At 51.5% G+C, this 19,798-nt stretch overlaps 1 protein-coding gene across 2 annotated transcripts in view; it reads left to right on the forward strand.

Annotated features, from left to right (window-relative positions):
• The first annotated feature begins 1,414 nt into the window (after positions 1-1,414).
• The window catches only part of TNS3 (tensin 3), a 227,620-nt gene continuing 209,236 nt past the window's right edge, over positions 1,415-19,798 (forward strand). The window contains exon 1 of one of the 2 annotated variants that reach the window (XM_057505348.1): positions 1,415-1,590. The gene's annotated coding sequence lies outside the window, so the exon portion shown is untranslated. The remainder of the gene's footprint in view (positions 1,591-19,798) is intronic. The other variant, XM_057505350.1, reaches the window with a different exon arrangement.

Raw genomic sequence — 19,798 nt, forward strand, 5'->3', positions numbered from 1 at the left:
TGACTTTGGGTGAGTTGCCTAGGAATTCAGCCTGTGTCCCTATCAGTAAAGGCATAGTAACAGTACCAGGCTCACCCCCACTTAGGGACAGCAGGCTGTGAGTTCTTTCCTGCCTTCCCTGAGGCTTCTGTCCAGGTGGCAGTCCCTGACTCACCTCAGCAGGTACCCTGCAGGGGGCAGGGGGAGGAGGTCTTCTAGAAGGCAAGTAAAATGTCTGCTCCATTTCCGAGGCCTGGGGCTCAGTGCCAGGAAGCCTCTGCCTCAGGGAATGAATGCCCAACTCAGTCTGCGGACCATAGCCATGTGCTTTTGACTTCTTGAGAAGTTCCGCTACCCTCTGGAGCATTGCTGAGTTCCTCAAGTCATTCTGAAAAGGTGTGGCTGGTAGCAGTGGCATCTGAGTGGGGCTGGGCCTCTGTTCTTGGCGATGAAAAGTGGGGTTTCTGCATGTGTCTCCCCAGACCCACTTTGGACCCAGGGCCTTCAGGTTTCTGATAGCAACTTTAAAGTCCTTCCGGGGGTAATTTGTTCCTCTGTTTCTCCACTGTTCCTGCCCAGTCCTGTTCTCCTTGCTCCCTGCAGGGCAGGACCCTGGGGGCAGGGACAGTTCCTGGTAACAGCAGCCCAAGACATGCCCAGCCCTGCTCCAGCTGGGATTCTAAGCTCTTGGTAAGGGCAGCATATACAAGCCATGACCCTGTCCTGTGGGCCCTAGGGTGGCGTGCTTTCCCACAGATGTCTTCCTTGTGTGGGGGGCTCCTTAATTCCTCAGGATAGTGTTGATAAAACCGTTCTTTTGTATAGGACAAATAGCACGTCTACTTCTGCAGAAGGGCTGGTGTTTTACAAGATTTTTAAGAGCATGTGTCCATTTCCCAGATTCCACCAAAGGGGGAACTGAGGCAGAGACTGACCCAGGGCCATCTGGTTCTTGGCAGTGCCAGAGTCTCTCTGTCCTTCCTTCTCCCAGCACCCTTCTGCCTGGGACCCTCTCTCCTGTTTGGTGCTGGGCTGTCAACAGCCTGCTCATTTCAAGAAGTCCTGTGACTTCTAAAGTCTTCCCTAACCCCCTTCCTCCATTGGCCAGATCCTGTGGGGTTTCTAAAGAAAAGCACCCTGGGCTTTCCTAACCCAGCTGCACTGCCTCCCTTTGCACCACCCCGTCTGGACAGTAAGCCACAGGTGGGCACGGAGGGGTTCCTGAGGGCACAGTAATCACAGCGCAGGATGAATGAATGAATGTGTGAGCGAATGAATGAATGAACCTGTTTTGCCGAAACTAGTACTGGGACCGTCCCGCCCGGGACCTGCTAGCGACTTGAACGCTTGGGGCCCGGGTGGCCAGCGGTTCACCCATTCCAGCCCCGCGGACCTGCGCGGAGGCCGCCCGGAGCGCGCCGCGCCATTGGGGCGACGAGGCCGGGAGAGCGGCCGGCCGGCCCCGCGGTGGCGATTGCCCGCGCCGCCTCGAGGGGGCCCTGCGGCGGGCGCGGCCGCGAGCCAGGGGGACGGCCCGCCGCGCGCGGCTGCGCTGCTCCGCGCCTGGCCTTCTCGGCCCTCGCCCCGCGGGACCCGCCGCCGCTCGCCCAGGTACGGGGGCCGCGCCGCCGCCTCTTTGTCTCGGCCCCGCGCCGGCGTCTGCGTCCTGGGCGCGGGGAGGGCTCGGGGCGCGGAGACGGGAGCTCGGTCGGGGGCCGGGGACCGGGGCTCGGGGATGGCGGGGCTGCGGGGGCACCGGGAGCGCGAGGATGGAGCTCGGCCGGAGTCCGGGGATCCGGGCGCGGTGACCCCGGGGCGTTGTGGCGGCGGCGCCCGGCGGACTTGCTCTCTCGGGCGCTCCGGGGCCTCGGGCAGAGCCGGCCCTTCTCCCGCTCTCCGCAGGCAGGCTCGGCGGCGTTCGTCTCTCCCCGCGCCAGCCGTGGGCAGGAGGCGGGGGTCCCTTAGAGCTGCCTTCCTTCCTTCTGAAGGAGCGGGAACCGGGCGGGGTGGGGGTCCTGGGCCACCTGTGACACGTGTCTCCCGTGTGTGTCACGCTGAGACGGCGAGACGGGAGTCCCTGTGCGGGGCCGCACCGTGCCGGGCCGGTCAGTGGGGGCTTTGCTCGAAGTGACTCGAAATGGTCTGCTCGAGAACTCTTCAGACGGTGCCCGCGAGTGGCCCCATTCTCCACGGAGTTTAAAGGAATACAGGCGCCCTGGGGTGTGTGGCCCCCTACCCTGAGGGTGTCCCAGTTCCTCCACACATTTGGACTTTCTGGCACTTTCCCCCCATTTTCCTCTCATGTTTTCATTCTTTGTATCGTGAATGCATGGCCATCAGGGACACTCTTAGAATACACTGAAAACAGGAATGGAAAAGCTAGGACTGCATTATTATCGTGTGGCCCTTCGGAATAACCGTTTTGACATGTTGGTGTATTTGGTCTGTGCTGAAGTGCTGTCATTCTTTGCCTTTTGAAAGAGATTTGTGTGTCGTTGTGACTGTCCCGTCTTCAGGGCCTGGGAGGTTATGTTTGCAAATCAATCAACAAGTATTAAGAAAGGCATTCTGAGCAGAGGTGGGAGCCACTGCAGCTGGAGAGTGGAGGGACCTCTTGCACGTGGAGCTTGGGAGCTGCCGGGAGGCCTGACTCGTGACCTCAAAGGCAAAGTCCTAGAAGTCTTACTTTGTAATATTTCCGAGTAATAGTGGCTTCAGAGACAAAGTACTAGCGAGGTAATAAGACTGCTTAGAGCATGCTTGTGCTAAATGCTTGGCAGGCATTCTTTGTACCTCAGCCAAAACAACAACCTTGGAGGGGCTGGGATTACAGCCGCATTTTACACATGTGCAGAGGGAGGCAAAGAAAGGCTGAGTATCTCACCCAAGTTGAAGAAACTGGATGGTGCAGCCTGGGTTCGCGGGCAGTGGGACTCCAGGGCCACTGGCTGCTGCATGCCTGGCTGTTGAGTGGCTGCACCTCCTGACAGCAAATTCCTCAGCTGAGGTGCCAAAGTTCTTAGCAGTGCCACTGAGTTGTTTCTTTACAAACCTCCCAGAAGGTAGAAAGAGCAGGGGCCTCAGGGAACTGTGCTCCTGGACGCACGTTGACTGGCTTTTACAGAGTGTACCTTTGGCACCTAATGGGTTTAAATGGAGCTTCTTGCAAATATGACCCTGGGTGCTAAAGGTCATGAAGTCAAAGTGTGCTCCTGGGCTGCAGACGTTGATGGGAATAAAACGGCCTGGGAAGCAGACAGAGAGGCAACAAAAGTGAAGGGAGAGACCAAGATTTCTGACCTGCCATCCAGCCCATTTTATAGATGAGTAAATTTGTCAAAGGGCAAAGCAGTTAGGGATCTGGGTCTAGACACAGTTCTCTGGCCTTCCCTGCCTGCTCCTTCTCGAGGATAAAATGGGCATGACCCACCCCCACATTGGGGGAAAGCCCTTTGTTCCCTCCCGCCCCCACACCCAGGCACCCCTCTGTGGGGGAGGTGCTGGGCATTCCTGCCCAGGAACCAGCCTGAACCCCCACCACCTCTGCAACCACAGAAGGTTTCTATTGTATCCCTGCCACTTGGTGGGTCCTCAGCTCCCTTGCGGGGTCTCCGAGCGCTGGCTTTTCTTTTGGAGAGGCCCCTGTTTTGTGGCTGGATCTAAAGGGTCTGCTCCTGAAGGCAGGAGCTGGGGTGGGGTGGGGTCCAGGAGGAGCACCAGCCTGATAGGACCCAGCAAACACGGGGGGTCACGGGTGACCTAGAACTAGACTCATCCTTCCAGAGTCCTTTGCAGTCATCTCTGTTGATTCAGAAAAAGGGGTTCTGGTTAGTTGGTTAGATAAGTAGGTGACTGGTTAGTTTAGAGCTATTTGTCCCTGGCAGTTAGCAAGTGTTAAAACCATTTGTGTCTTTCTAATGTCTGGGCCTTATGTACTGTTGTGGCAGTAGAAGTAGTTCCTTTTATCCTCTGGCTAAGCAGAGCAGGTGCAAGGGTGGTCCTCCCAGGGGTGTCTGTGTGGAACCGGCACTGAAACCCCCACTGTCCCGCCGGGAGGATGTACAGTTCCATGCTGCCTTCCTGCCATCACGTCCATCAAACTGCTGCTGAGCAGGAGTTAATGCCTCAGGTTTGGAAAACGTTTAGAATCTTCTAGCCTGTTGAGTCCTCAGAACTGGCTGATGTGCCATTCTATCACTGTGAGCCAGCCTAATGTGGGAACAGTTACTTCCTCAATGTCTGTCCCTGTCCTGTAAAAGCAGAAAACTAGAATCTCCAGGTTTCTAGAATTTTTTGCACTCCACTTTCCAGGAATGTGTTTGGGTGAATCCCCACCATTTCAGTGCCAGCCAGTGGGGTGTCTATTGTGTCCATGGGACAGGAATGCCCTCCTTCAGGGACATCTTGATCTCCTTCTTGTGCACTTGGGGACATCTGGGATCCCACACTGTGCCTGGCCCTGGTGCAGCCCTGCTAAGTGTCCCCTTCCTTGTGCCCCAGAACCCTGATTGGGGCTGCCTCTGCTGATAGGAAGGCCAGTGAAGGCTAGGGTGACCACCCCTGCTGGTGTCACCTTAGGAGCTGTCAGAATGCCCCACTGTGTCACTGAGGGGCTGATGGTCATCAGTGGCATGCCTGGACACTTACAAAGAGTTACGTTAACATTTTTAAAAGAAGGCAGTGATCTGATATTAATATGCTTTTTCCCAAGTGGGTTACATTAATGAAAAATTTCTGTTTCAGGAGTCCATGTCAGTGATCAGAAGAATTCCCCCAAGTGGAGCAGGCCCTGGGCATGCCAGGGAGGCACTCCTCTGAGCTACCAGCTCTGGGAGAGAAACCTCTTTCCATTGGGGTTCTGTGGCTCTGCTAAGCATCCCTGGGCTGGGTGGGGAGACCTAAGAGCCCTCCATGAGCATGACCCCCTGTTCCCAGGCTAGTAGCCTTGCAGGAATAATGCCTTAGCTGTGCACATTACTCACACCGGTGCAGGGTGTTTGCTTCACCCAACTTTGCAAGAAACGGCTTTTGTCACTGTCTTCTGGGGTTGGGCACCAGGATGCATTGAGCTTACATAACTTGCCCAGGGTGGGCTGGGGCTGGCTGGAACCCAGGTCTGTCTGGGGCAGAGCATGTGCCTGGAGGTCGCTCAGAGAAGGTGAATGTCCCCCTCGGTCACCAGGGTCTTGGCCTGGGAGTGGATAGGGTGGTGTGGTGCTGAGTGGGGTCCCGGGTCCCTCTGCAATGCTGGGTCTTCTTGCCAAGACCGGGGGTCACCACATGGGGGCCTGTGAAGGCCGCGGCTGGCTAGGGTCCCAGCCACAGCTGCTTCCTCAGACAGGCAGCCTTCACCTTTCCTTCTCTCCTGACCTTCTCCTCAGCTCTAATCATGGAGTATGGCAAGCTGCCTGTCTTCCTGTTCCTCTCCTTTGGGCATAATAACACTCAGTGCACCCTCCGCAGTCCTGGCTTTGTTTGTAGGATGTAGAAAGCATCTGTAGGCGTCCATATTCTGGCTTCTCAACTGGCAAACAGTTGGTGCCACTCCAGGCTGCACTGCATCGGCACCAGGGACCCTCCAGGTGGGTGAAAGGATCTCACCTCCTTTCACTGTGTCTCGGTGGCATCAATGGGGTGTGACCTGGAGCCTCTGGAGTGGACATTTTCCAACACTGTTTGTGAACCATGAAAACCTGAGGTTTTGAGTACATAGGAATGAAACAGTTGCAGCAGTGAAAGAAAGCAAATGCTCTTGAGAAGAGGCCGAGGGAAAAGCCACTTGGCATGGCCTGCAGGGGCCTTTCTGTTCACAGAAAGAGGCACTGCACCCCAGGCACTTGGGCAGCCAGCTCATCGCGTTGGAAACAAGACTGAGGCCTCGGCTCCCTGCTTCCCCAGGACACAGCTGCAGCATGTTGCATCCCACTCACTGTACAGAAGTGAGGGAGCAGGCCCACATCTGGCCATGCTGAGTTGCCCTGGGGCCAGACTGGGCCATTAGTGGGGGCGCCTGTGTTCTGTACACATTCCTTTAAGAGCTGCACTGGGTCTGGGAACAAAAGGGCTCCATTGACTAGGTCCTGGCGCTCTCCTCCGCTTGTAATCCATCACCTTTCCCAGAGGTTTCCTCAGCACTCCCTCCCTCCCCACTGGTGCTTTTGGACGCAGATCAAAGGTAAGTTCAGGCGGCATGCTGGGAGGAAAAATCTGGGCTCTGGCGGCCACAAGCCTGGAGTCAAGCTGCCCTTTGATGACCATCCTCAGGGTTCCTCCTGCAGGCTGGGGATGTTGGTGTCTTCTTGGGGGCTCACACCAGCGTCCCATGGTGGTGTTTTGTATGCCTGTAGGGTTGCCGCTTGGCCTGGGTGTCCCTCCCTGCCTGTGGCTCCAGGGCCACTGTTGCTCTGGGCCTGCTAGATTTCCATACCCAGCTCTCCTGCCCGAACACCACTTCCCCGTTCCTGCAGGCACTATCTGATCACCCTGTGGGCAAACTGTGGGAACAGGGGGAGGTGGTAGGGACACTGGAATTTGCCCAATGATCTGAGTGGGACAGGTGTGTCTTCAGTTCATTTATGGAAAGATCTGGAGCGCCAGCAGTGGGGGTGAAGGAAAAGGGGCCTATGTCTGCCTGTTTCATCTGGACTAAGGGCTGAGTGAGATGGGAGGCCTCCCAGCTGGTTGGGTGGGCATTGCCTCTTGTCCTGGGTCCAGGAGGGAAGAGCACGTTTGTCATTCATATTGGTCATAGCATAGGGACAGATTCCAGGTAATGGACATGTCTTGTTTCCCAAATCTGTTTTCTGACCCTTTTCTACAAAATAATTTTCATGGGCTCTGTGCCTTCTGTAGATTTGGAAAAGAGAGAAATGCTAAGGGAGTGGGAAAATGGCCTCTACTATCCTCGCCCACTTGCTCCGTGCCAGTTGCTCAAGGTCACAGGTATTATTTTTTGTGCCCTGCATTTTAGCATCAGTGTAGATTCCCTGCCTGTAATGACCTCTGCACATGCACAAACGCTGATGACAGTGCAGTGCCTGCTGTGTGGACATACGGCGGTGTAACTGAGGACTGTTTGTCCTCTGGTCAAGGACAGCCCGTGTGCATTGGTTGGGCCAGTCATGCTCCTGGAAGGACTTGTAAGGCTGACTGAGGTCAAAGAACATGAACTGTTGTTTTTATTGTGGTAACAGGCAACAGCATATTTACCATTTTAATCAGGTTTAAGTGTACAGTTCGGTGGTGTTAAGTACTTCATATTGTGCAAACATTCCACCATCTACACACAGCACTCTTCATTTTGTAAAACTGAAACTCTGTCCCCATTAAACACGGACTCCCATCACCCCCGCCCCCCAGGTTGGCGCCCACTCTTCTGCTTTCTGTTCCTGTGAATCTGACTCTTCTGGGTGCCTTGCAGAAGTGGATCTGCACAGTATGTGTTCTTCTGTGACTAGCTTTGCTTTTTTCACTCAGCATATTATCCTCAAGGTTCACCGATGTAGCTGGTGTCAGAATTCCATTCCTTGTTAAGTCCAGATACTCTTCCATTGCCTGGACACAACACATTTTGTTTATCTGTTGATGGACACATGGGCTATGTCCACAGTTTGGCTATCATAAATAATGAATAACGGTGCCATGAACTTGGGTGTACATGTATCTGTTTGAGTCCCTACTTTCAATTATTTTGGGCATGTACCCAGAAGTGGACACTGACTTTATAAGTCCCTTGATAGATGTGGTCAGATTGCAGTTGAGAACCCACTCATCGGATCCTGTTGGTGTCCCCACCTGGTGTCCCTGAACACTGGCTGGGCTGGTGCCCAGGGAAGAAACCAGGCCTGTAGGAAAAGGAAGAGACTTCTTCCTGAGCTATTTTGACAGATTGTGTAAAACTCAGTGATTAATGGGATGAGAAAGCAGGAAGAATGTCTTTCATTTAAAAAAAAAAAAGAGCCTTTGGGGTTACTTGGTTTTATTTTCAATTAAAAGGGTCTGAGTCTGTTTCTGGAGAATGGTTTTAATTTGGATGAATGGTTCAGTCTGGGAGTCGCACGCCAAAGCCTATGATCTCCGAGGGCAATTACTCAGGGTCTCTGTGGCTGCCTCTCTGAGGGACCCACACAGACCTGGGCCCTGCCTTGGTTTGGCTGTGGTGAAATGGCAGTGAAGGCACCATGCCTGTGAAGGAGGCAGCATTTCTGATGGGCCCACAGGGGCTGCCGGCCAGCCTACTGGATGCTGGTTAATTTTTATCTTCCAAGAATGTGTTCCGGCCTCAAGTCTGGAATGCCTATGGGCAGGCCCTCCTCTGCCCCCTTGAAACATGTTGGACCAGAATTCCTGGCACCTTTTGCAATGAGGATATTGGCAGCGCTGGTCAGGTTTGGAGGATGCCATGGGGGAGACATCCATATGGGCCCCCCTACTGATGGAGGCTTTTAGGGCCATGCAGACTGCAGGCCTTGCCCAGGGCTTTCTCCCAGCTGCTTGTTGTGACTTTTCCAAAGGGGATGTGGGGCTGAAGGAGGCCAGGAGGAGGTCCTGGGGGCTCTCTGGGAAGGAGGCACTGCAAAGGTGGAGGTCTTGGCAGGAGCTGCCTGCTGTGTTCGTTGAGCAGCGAAGGGCTCGAGGAAGGCAGAGGGACTAAAGCACACAGGTGGGGCCTTCCACTGCTCAAGTGGGAAAGCCCCAGTCCTTTAAACAATGGGGGCTGCCCTGTGCTGCTGACATGGGAGGGGCACCGAGCCTGCACGGGACTGTCAGTGCCCAGTGCAGGGGGAGGCCAGCTTGTGGGAGGTGCTGGCTGTCGGTTGTGCAGCCAGGAGGCATTCAGCCCCCTGCACTGGAGGTGAGACCCTGAGGCCCAGGATGAGACGTGCCTCAGGCTGCAGGACCGGCAAGTGTTGCCTGCCCCAGCCCTGCATTGCTGGCCTCCCAGACCTCGGCATTGCCCACCTGCAAGGCTGCAGCTTAACCAGACGAGGCTGACGGGCTTTAGGTGAGATGTGGGGCAACCATGGAGTAGATTTCTCTTGCCCTTTTCCCCCTGCCCATGGAATAGGAACGGCCAAAGTGCAGTCATCCTTAAACACATAATGCGTTTCTACAGCATTGTTTGTTGCCAGGTGCTTTCCCAAGGCGGAGGATGTTTACACACTTGCACGAGGCCCCATCTCACTAACAAACAACACTTGTTTCCCTCTTCCCAGCCAGGTTTTTGCAATGGGTCAGTGTCAGAATGTCTGTGTGCTTTCCCGCTGATGCTCTCCCCACACCCATCCTATCCCAGGCATCTCCCGTGCTTCAGCACTGGCTTCTCCATTATGACTGGTGGCCACTGGTCCCATGGTAGCTGCACACATGCTGTATGAACAGGCCCAGCCATGGGCCAGCTGTTTGTGAGCAAATGATGCTCACTTTCTGTTAGACTGCCGCCCTCAGAAAGCACAGAGTCCACGTGAGCTGCACCTTGGACTTTGCATGAAGCCCACTGGGAGGCTGTGCAGGCCTAGATGGGGCAGGCTACCAGGCCCAGTGCGGAGCGCAGGGGAGAGTGCAGCCTCCCCATCAGGTCCCTACACATAGGCTTAGGTCTGCCGCCTGTGGGCCTGGCACTGCTGTGTTGCTGACCTCCCTGAATCTTAGTGCCCAAGACTCTGGGCTGGTGTCCAGCTAAAACCTGTTGGGACAGAGCTCAGCTCTTCACCAGAATGTTCCAGTGGGGTCCAGACAGGAGCAGCTTCCAGGGTCCAGTGCCAGAACCAGCCGGGGAATGGGTGGGAGATGACAGAGGCTTCCGCCTACCCATCTCTTGTCTGCCCTCCCCTGACCCCTGGGCTTACTGCCTTCCTTCCATTGGTTCCCACTGATTGTTTCCGTGGTGTTCTGCCTGGCGTCAGATTCCTGGGCTTTGAGGACAGGAGCTTCTCCATGTCCTGGGGTACCAGACGGTGTTGAGCAAAGGGGGCCCCTGGGTTGGGTGCTGCTGGGGACCTGCGGTCCTGCCTGTTTGCTTTGCTGGTGGGTGGAGAGGGGCGGGGTCTGGTGACCAACAGGCCCTGGGGCCCAGTGCTGCTTCTCTGTGTGATCCTAGGGTGGTCAGTGGGCTTCTCTGCACTTGCTGCTGCACACAAGGTTGGTAGTAAGGACCTTACGGGGTTGCTAGGGGCTCACGGTGTCATCATGTACCTCAGTTCCTCTTGCTTCACACTCAGGGTCACTGTCCTACTTTTCCTTTCATCTGCACTTACCTGAGGAACTAAGGAGCCTTGCAGTCCCCTCCCAAGACAGACCTCCTGGGAAGGAGGTGGGCTGTGGGCCACTGAGGCCTGGATAGGACCCTGACAGCACAGCCCCTTGCTGTCCTTCCTGTTAGCATGACCTTCATCCTCTGATAAACTCTGGGGCTGGGCTGTTTACACTTTGATGCTATCTCTCCGCTAAAATCTCAGCTTTCCAAGGACAGAACCCAGGCTTCTTTTATTTTTGTACAATGAGCGCTCTGGAAGGAGTCTAGTTAGCCCTGTGGCCTTGATCAAGGCGTTAGTCACCAGGAGCCCTGTGTCCTTGGAAAGTCGGGTGCTGCCTACTGACCTGAAGCGTGTCTGCCCTCCTCACCATGGGGGGAGGCGACTCCCCATCCAGGTGGAAGTGGCTGCGGTGGAAGCAGATTCTTCCCCAGAAGGGAGGGAGGTACACGTCCCAGGCTGCCATTGATTTTTCCAAGGGCCACCATTTTCCTCTTTCTGATAGTTTTGCTTTGCAAATTACCTCATTAAACCTCAGAGGAGGGCAGTTATCTCCCAGACTTGAAAGTGTAGCCCACTGTTGTAATTTCCTTGGAAAATAGTCACTCTCCAATTTGTTATTTATTGAAAGTTGATGGTAAGTGCCTGCTAGGAAACCCACAAGGGCTGCCCTATAAGAGCTGTGGGTACAAAACTGTTACTTTACTGTCCATGTAGCACAAAAGAATATTCTTCTTGGACAGAGTATGTTGTGAGGTTTCCTTGAAACCCACACTGTAAAATGCAAGAATTATTTCCTTTGTCTCTATGCTCAGAATGGATTCCGGTCTGATGCAGACTCACCATCCATGTGACACCTCTTGTCTGATATGTAAGCAAGGGTTCTGTTCTTATAAGACTTTGGCAACCTGTGGCCTTGTGCTGGGAGGATCACCTCTCATGTATCGCTCTCTGCAGGCACTATGGATCCTGTCCACAAATTATTTCGCTGGGACTGAATGCATCTCCCAAACTGGCCCAGTTGTGAGGCAGCATTTGCGTCAGTGGTGTGTAGGCTGGCAGCTCTCACCTCAGCTACTGGCCGTGCTCCTCCGCGGGCAGCAGCCCATGCGGCATGGGAGCCCGGTGGTGCCTGGCCTTGGCTCAGAGGAGGCCCGAGGCCCAGCGCATGCACACAACGCCACACCCACCTCCGTCCCCATAATGCACTGTGCGGTCCCCTACCTCAGGATGCAAAGCAGCATCACCTCACAAACCTCCTGCTTGTCTCCAAGAATAAAAGGGTTGCACCCGAGGGTGATGGAGGCAGCTGGGAGGGGGGCTGCCGGAATTACTGACTGTGTGTGAGGCCTGGGAGGCTCCTTTGTTCATTCACTCACTTGCTCACAGTCACTGCTTTCACGTAGCCACCATTTATTGAGTGCCAGCTGTGCCCAGATACATTAATCCCTCAAACCCTGAGGAGAGCTAGGGGCTGCAGGGTGCAGGGGCTTGCCCGCCGCTAGGCCTGGGCCGCACACAGGGTTTCCAGATAGCACATCTCAGACCCAGGACCTGCTGCTCCTCGCTGGCATGCTTCAGAGGGGGTTCTGAGGACCTGTGGTCAGAGTGGGGATCCTGGCAACCTGGAGTTAGGGTTCGGGGGGTCCTGAAGACCTCTTGGTTAGAGGTTGGGGGATCCTGAGGACCATGGGCTCAGGAAAGGGGTCCTGAGGACCTGGGGTCAGTGTAGGGGGTCCTGAGGATCTGAGGTCAGAGTGGGGGGTCCTGAGTACTGTGGGGCCAGGATGAGGGTCCTGAGGACCTGGGGTCAGGGTGAGGGGGTCTCTCCATCACTGCCCTCATGATACCCATCTCTAGTTAGTTTTTTACAACCTATCTGGTATTGAATTCTCACTGTGTCATTTTGGGATCAATGTGACATCTGCTAGGGGGTTGCTATCTTGGGGCAAGGGGAGCCCCTGGCTCCTGTGTGTGAGACTTTTTGCCATCAGTCAGGACCCTGGGAAGTTAGCACAGGCCAAAATTTATGCTTTAGTGTAAAATTATAAGAAGACTGCAAGTCAAGTAGAGACAAACTTGCTGAGTAGTTATTAACACTGTTTTTCACTTAAATTTTTTCAGGAAAATGTTCACATTTTCAGGAAATTAGAAAGAATAGACTTATATGCCTGAATGAACATTTGCATACCCTTCATCAAGATTTGCTGTTTTTTCCCTCCATTTTGCCACATTTGTGTTATTTCTACATTTTTAATTTGAGAATAAGTTGTACACATCACGAACTACACCCATGAATACTTCAGCCTGCATTTCCTGCGAATAAGGACATTTTTCCCCCATCCATCAACATCCAGACTATATTCACACTAACACATATAATATTGCAAAAAGAAAAAAAAAGGAATGTAAAGGAATGTAATATTGCTTTGGTGACATCAGCTAATGTTCAGTCCTTCCTCAAATGTTCCCAGTTGGCCCCCAAAGGGGTTTGTCACCCGGCAGTAATCTGCTCGGAATCCCATCATGCTTTATGTGGCACACTTGGTGATTAGGTCTCTGTGCTCTGAAAGTGGGAGCAGGCCCCCACTATCTTTGTATTAATATTGCTATTTTCATGCTTTTTGTTTTTCACTTCAGAAGACTTTATGTTAAATTTTTTGAGATAATATTCAGGCAGTTGTAAGAAACAGTACAGAGAGATCCTTGTACTCTAGACCCAGTTTCCTCCTATGGAAACGCCCTGAAAACTGCAGGCAATATCACAACCAGCATGTTGACATTGATAGAGTCAAGATACAGAACATTCTTTCCCCACAGGGGTCCCTCATCTACCTCTACTTCCTCCCCTGCCCCCTTCTTAACCCGGGCAACCACTAATCTGTTCTGCATTCCTGTAGTTTTGTCGTTTGAAGAAGGTTCTATAAGTGGAGTCATATGATACGTAGATCCTTGGGATCGGGGTCTTCCACTCGGTGTAATCCTCTGGAGACCATCCAGACAGCATTGCTATATCCACAGTCCTTTCCCTGTCATGGCTGAGTACCATTCTCTGCGTGGATGGACTGCTGCTAGTTCTTGAAGGACATTGTTACCAACTGAGTCTCCAATCCATGAGCATGGTATGTTTCTCCAGTTGTTTACATCTTTGCTTTCTTTCATCAGTATTGTGTAGCTTTCAGCATATAGGCCCAGCCCAGTGTATCTTTGTTAGATTAACACCCAAATATTTCTTTTTTTTTTTTATGAGCAATTGTAAATGGTATTATATTTTTCATTCTGATATCCATGTAGTCACTGCCAGCACATAGAAATTCAATTGGCTTTTGTATGTTTATGTTGTATCCTGTGACCTTGGTAAAATAACTTCATTAGTTCTAGGAGTTTTGTTTCATAGATTCCATGGGATTGTCTGTGTTGACATTCATGTCCTCTGAGCATAGGGATGGCTTTATTTTTTTTGTTGCATTGACTATCTGAAGAGCACAGGGCAGTTTTCTCATAGGATATCCCACAGTCTGGATTTGTCCAGTTCTCTTCTAATCATCAGATTCAGAATGGGGTACTTGTGAGGTGGGGTACCTCTGCTTGCCTCATCAAGAGGTGGGGTGTCTGTTGTCTCACTCTTGGCCGCCAAGCCTGGTCACCTGGTGAAGGCTCCCACAGGTCCTCTGGGTCAGGTGCATCTGCCCCGTGTCTCATTGGGACTGTGAACATCCTGCTTCCCAACCGCATTTCACTCAACAGTTGGGCACCCAAGAGCGATCCTTGCCTAAGTGAATTATATTGGGCTCGTGAACAGTGGGCCTCAACTGTTTTTAAGCACTTTAGAAACACTCATTATCTTGCAAATAATCAGATGGTTGATTACCCATCTGTCTTACCAGGGTAGAGTAATAGAGATTTGTTTATTGTGTTTATTTTCTAAATGGTCTGTAAATTTGGCAAAATAACAATGCTGTTCAGCTGGCTTTTCTCAAGCTGTACCTTCATAAAGGTACCCTGAAGTGCTCTCCGATCCCATATGACCTCCCTGGGAACAGGACTGTGGCTGTCATCACAGCCATGCAGCAGATGCCTATCTGGGGCTCACATGTGCAGGTCAGCCAGCATTTGGGTGGCTCTTCTGAGAGCCTGTGTTTGCGACATTTGTCTGAGTCAGCACTCCTCAAAACAAAATTCCTGGACCAGGGACCGCCTGGGGACTGTTAGAAACACCAGTTCTGGGCTCCACCACAGCCCTGCTATATCAAACAGTCTGGGCTGGCAGTGGCTGTCGGAGGGATTTGGATCTCTGGTCTGAGAACCACCTGTTAAATGTTCTGTTAGCCAGTGTGTAACATGAGCTCTCGAACAGTGAAGCCGTCTGGCAGGTATCTTTAAAACTCAGTTTGGCTTTGCAATAATCCACACATAGCATATCAGACCATGTCTGCTGGCTGTTCAAAGCCTCCAGGGTCTATGCCAGGAAAGAGCCACAGTTATGATTGTCATACTTAGGAGAAGTCTCTGCAGCAACCTGGAGTCCTAATTCGTGTTCTTGTGCAAGACTAGAATGCCCAGCAGATGGGATTAGAAAGTGAGGTTAGCATTACCAAGTATGAATTAGTACACATTTTCAGCATTTGCTTATATTTAACCGTGACCCCCGCTGATTGGCTTACCGCCTTAAGGAGTGATGAGAATCAGTATTTCTGGAGGTCAGTGCCTTTCTCACCAGCCCTACTAGTTGAGGATTAGTTTTAATTCCTAACTAAATGGATGTAGACAAAATTCTTTTGTGTGCGAGACAGCATGCTTCTCACACAAAGAGGAAGAGAGTTGCTTAGCACACAGGAGCCATGGTCAGCCCTGTGTACACATGTGAACTAGGTGCAGGAAGGGGGTGTGTGCCCATAGAGCAAGAGGTGCTGAGGGAACAGAGGTGACCAAGAGGAGGGCAGCAAAGAGACCAGAGGTTGAAAGCAGGTGCATCAGGCAGGGCTGCCCAGAGAACTGGAACCAATAGTAGAGATACATAGACATGTGAATTTTAGGGGCTGGCAAGTTTGAACTTGGTAAGATAGGCCAACAGCCTGGAAATTCTAGCAGGTCTTGGCATTATAGCTCAAGTTTGAAAACAATCTGGTGCATGTCTTGTCCTTTCTAGCCCTCCCTTTTCTCTTAAGGCCTTTGACTGATTGGATAAGGCCCACCCGCTTGGAGTACAATCTGATTTAAATGTGGATTTTATCTAAAAAACACCTAGCCTGGCATCTGGTGCTAGGTGCTAGCGAGGAGGACACACAGCATTAACTGTCACAGAAGTCAATCTGGACTAGATGTGGTCAGGTGCCAGTAATGGCATTGCTGCATATTATCTTCGGAACCGTGGGTCATTTTCTTCTCTTTTCTGAACCTCAGCGAGGCCCAGGGTTTTTTTTTAGGTCTAATGGTTTATGTAACTAGAACAACTAGAAGTAATTTGGATGTCTGGCTTGGTTCAATGAAGCAGCTCAATCATGTGACTGCCCATACACTTCTCTGCCTTCTGAGTTGTCACCTCCATTTCCAGGTGGATGTCCTCTTGACTACAAAACAGCTGCTGACTGCACATTTCTTCCTTCTGGGGGGAGAGTTCATCTTTTCCTGTGGTGTACTACGCCAGTGTACTAGGCTAATCTTAAGGCCACGGAAGCCTTGCACAGACTGGCTTAGGCCTGAGTTGTAGGTGTTCCCTGGAATCAGTGACAGCATGTGTGTGTATGTATGTAAGGAGGGATTTATGTTGATTGCCAAGTGGGTGTCAGAAAAGGCACCTTGATTCCCCCTTACTCAGTGGCCTCAACTCAGGGCCGTCATAGGATGTCTGGCACAGGGCTAGTGCCACACAAGGGGGCCTTGTTACAATAACCTTTCCCCAGAGGAGCAGGGGTGGGCAGGCTGTAAGTAGGCTTCCCCAGGTGTAAAGGGGAAGAAGGGTTTTCCCAGGAAAGGGCCAGCACCCTCAGGGAAAGGGACTTGCTGGCAGCTGGGCAGATCTCCTGCTCTTGCTACTGGGTCCTGCTCCTTCGCTCACTGGCCTGTGGCCATCACTTCTCTCCATCTTGATGTGTTTCTCCTGAAAACCTGGTGATAAGGCCTCCCTAAAGGGATGTGTCTTGGGGTGGGGATCAAATGAGTGATCTTTGCAAGTGTGCTTCTTTCTCTACATTTACAGAATGCCTGTCAGTGTAGGCGGCCTTGTATATTTTGTTTCACTCTGTTCGTTTGGCAAGACAACTGGTTTTAGAACCTCTGTTGCTGGCTTAGGGTTTGGGAGTCCTTGAAGAGGCATCATAGGCAGGAGGGCGTTCCTAGTCTCCAGCCAGTCCTGATGTTGCTCCTGGCCTTGATGTGCTTAATCCGTTGCCCACAGTCACTGCCATGCCTGCAAGGCAGAGGGCCTGGCCCCGGTTGGTGCCCAGTGAATACTGCTGGCTGTCACTGACTTACCTGCTGGTGGGCGGCATGTGCTGGCCTGGTCATCATGGATGCCTGAGCTGGGGTCCTGGGCACACCTCTTGGCTCTACCACCCCTGCTGATGGCTTGGCTTGTAGCTGGCATCTGAGTAGGGTCGTCTCCAGACACTGTTAATTGGCCAGCCCTGACATCTCCCTCTGCAGAGTATGGATAAACTTACCAACAAGGTCCTTACTCATCTTCAGGTATATCTAAATGGAAAGTCTTCCCCACACTGAGCCTAAGAGACTGATGACCATCCCTTAGGCAGCTGGGAAGTCTACTGGAAAAGACACACCCACCACCATGTCCGTGGATGTCCACACAGCAAGGTGGAAAGTTTCACCCAGTTGCCCCACTTCAGCAGCAGGCACATGGCTGGGATGAAGGATGTGGTTGTTCAAGCATTTGTCCCAGCCACCATTGACCAAATAATTCTAATTCCATTTCTTGGAGTCTGCTTTAAATTTTGTTTTGTTTTTTTAAATTTAAAACAATGCCACTAAAGATATTCTTTGTAGAGCCCCATTGAGGAAAAGTGGGCTGACCTTTCCATTTCCCAAAGTGTTCACAAGGTCTGGGACACAAGCTGGTCTTGTGTTGTGAACTGTCCCTTTGGAGGGCTGTAGAGGCGTATGGGGAATATTTGCTATCACTGCTGAAATGAAGTGTCCACATATCAAACTGTGTGCAACTGGGCCTCAGTCCCCTGTCAGTCTTGAGCTGTCACCTGGTATGACTTCTGTGGTCCCTCACAGTTTGACATTGGTGACTGTGACAGTTGTCTTTTGTGATGTAAACCACTGCAAACTTAGTGGTTTAAAGCAACAAGATTTATTTCTTGTGGCCCCACGCTGGCTGCTGGTGTAGGAGGGCTGGAGGTCTGGACTGTGTGTGTGCGTTGTGCTTCCTGGACTGCTCCTCTGAGGGAGGTCTCAGGTCCATGAGGGCGGAGGCAGAAGCCACAGGCCAGTCTGCCATGCATACTGGCACTTCCAGCACATTCTGTTGACTAAAGCAAGGTCAGCTTGGAGTCAAGATCACTGTTTGACAGGAGGGGTGGCCATGTACTGCATTCCAAAATGCTGCTCCCTTTCATTACAGAGCAGGGCTGTGCTGTCAGCCGCGTGTCCTGGATCAAGGCTTGCTTCTCAGGAGACCAGGGGTTAGTTTGGTGCTTAGCCACCTCTTCCAACATGGGGTCCCCTGGGCACATCAGCAGCAGATGAGCTTGGAGGCTGATGCTGGGCATTGTGGCCCGAGGACCATGTGTTCCACAGGTGCTCTGACTCTAGCTGTCAACCCATGACTCTCTGAGCAGGTGCCGGGCTGTGAGGATCAAGTGTGGAGCCTGGAAGAAGCTCAGGGGTTGGGCAGTCCCTACCTTCACCCAGAAATGAGTGAGTGTGTGGCCTCAGGACATGGAGGAGCTGCTGTATGGCACAGGGGCAGTAGTTGACTTCTTTGGGGGTGTCTGTGTCCTCACCTGTAAGCTGGGGGTAGCAGCCTATGATGTTTTTGAAGATGGTTTTGGTTTGCCATGATCTGGAAATAAAGGAGTGTAAGTCTGGACCTGGCACAGGTCACCCGAGAGCCAGCCGCCTGGTCTGGCATCTGCCGCTTGTTGGTGTTTGTTTAGGAATGGGGGATTCTCCATGCTGCTGCTCTGGGTTGGGACTGCGTGCGTGGCCCATGGCTGCCTGGACATCCAGACCGATGCCTCTCAACAGCAGACATACACGTACTTGTTAGTGTCATCCTTGAAATCTCCAAATCCATGTTGTATCCTACAGAATTTTTTCCTTCTTTTTTTATTGAAGTATAATTGACAGGCAATATCCTATTAGTTTCAGGTGTACACCATGGTGATTTGATATTTTTATACATAGTGAAATGAACCCCATGGTAAGTCATCTGCCACCATTCAAACTTACTACACTATTACTGACTATAATCCCCATGCTGTACATAACTTCCCCATGACATATTTATTTTATAACTGGAAGTTTGTACTTTTTAATCCCTGTTACCTATTTTGCCAGTCCCCCCCATTCCACCCCTCTCTGGTAACTAACAGTTTTTTCCTGTATCTATGAATCTGTTTCTATTTTGTTTTGTTTGCTTGTTTTGTTTTTTAGATTCTGTGTATGAGTGAGATTAAGTGGTATTTGTCTTTGTCTGACTTAGCATAATACCTCTAGGTCCATCCTTGTTGTTGCAAATGGTAAGAGCTTGCTCTTTTTTATGGCTGTATAATATTCCATTGTGTATATGTACCACCTCCTCTTTATCCATTCATCTATTGATCAACATTTAGACTATTTCCATATCTTGGCTATTGTGAATAGTGCTGCGTTCAATTCTGAATGGTAACTTTTCTGGGTAGTGTATTCTTGGTTGTAGATTTTTGCCTTTCAGCACTCTGAACATGTTATGCCACTCCCTTCTGGCTCATAGTCTTGCAGGATTTCCCTTGTATGTGACTATTTGTTTTTCTCTTGCTGCCTTTAAGATTTCCACTTTTCATTAACTTTTTTTTTTTGGTATCATTAATCTACAATTACATGAGGAAGATTATGTTTACTAGGTTCCCCCCTTCACCAAGTCCCCCCCACAACCCCCATTACAGTCACTGTCCATCAGCATAGTAAGATGCTGTAGAATCACTACTTGTCTTCTCTGTGTTGCACAGCCCTCCCCGTATGCCCCCCACATTGTACATGCTAATCGTAATGCCACCTTTCTTCACCCCCCTCTTATCCCTCCCTTCCCACCCATCCTTCCCAGTCCCTTTCCCTTTGGTAACTGTTAGTCTATTCTTGGGTTCTGTGATTCTGCTGCTGTTTTGTTCCTTCAGTTTTTTCTTTGTTCTTATACTCCACAGATGAGTGAAATCATTTGGTACTTGTCTTTCTCCACCTGGCTTATTTCACTGAGAATAATACCCTCTAGCTCCATCCATGTTGTTGCAAATGGTAAGATTTGTTTTCTTCTTATGGCTGAATAATATTCCATTGTGTATATGTACCACATCTTCTTTATCCATGCATCTACTGATGGACACTTAGGTTGCTTCCATTTCTTG

Source organism: Manis pentadactyla, chromosome 7 (genome assembly GCF_030020395.1).
Source record: "Manis pentadactyla isolate mManPen7 chromosome 7, mManPen7.hap1, whole genome shotgun sequence".
Lineage (NCBI taxonomy): Eukaryota > Metazoa > Chordata > Mammalia > Pholidota > Manidae > Manis > Manis pentadactyla.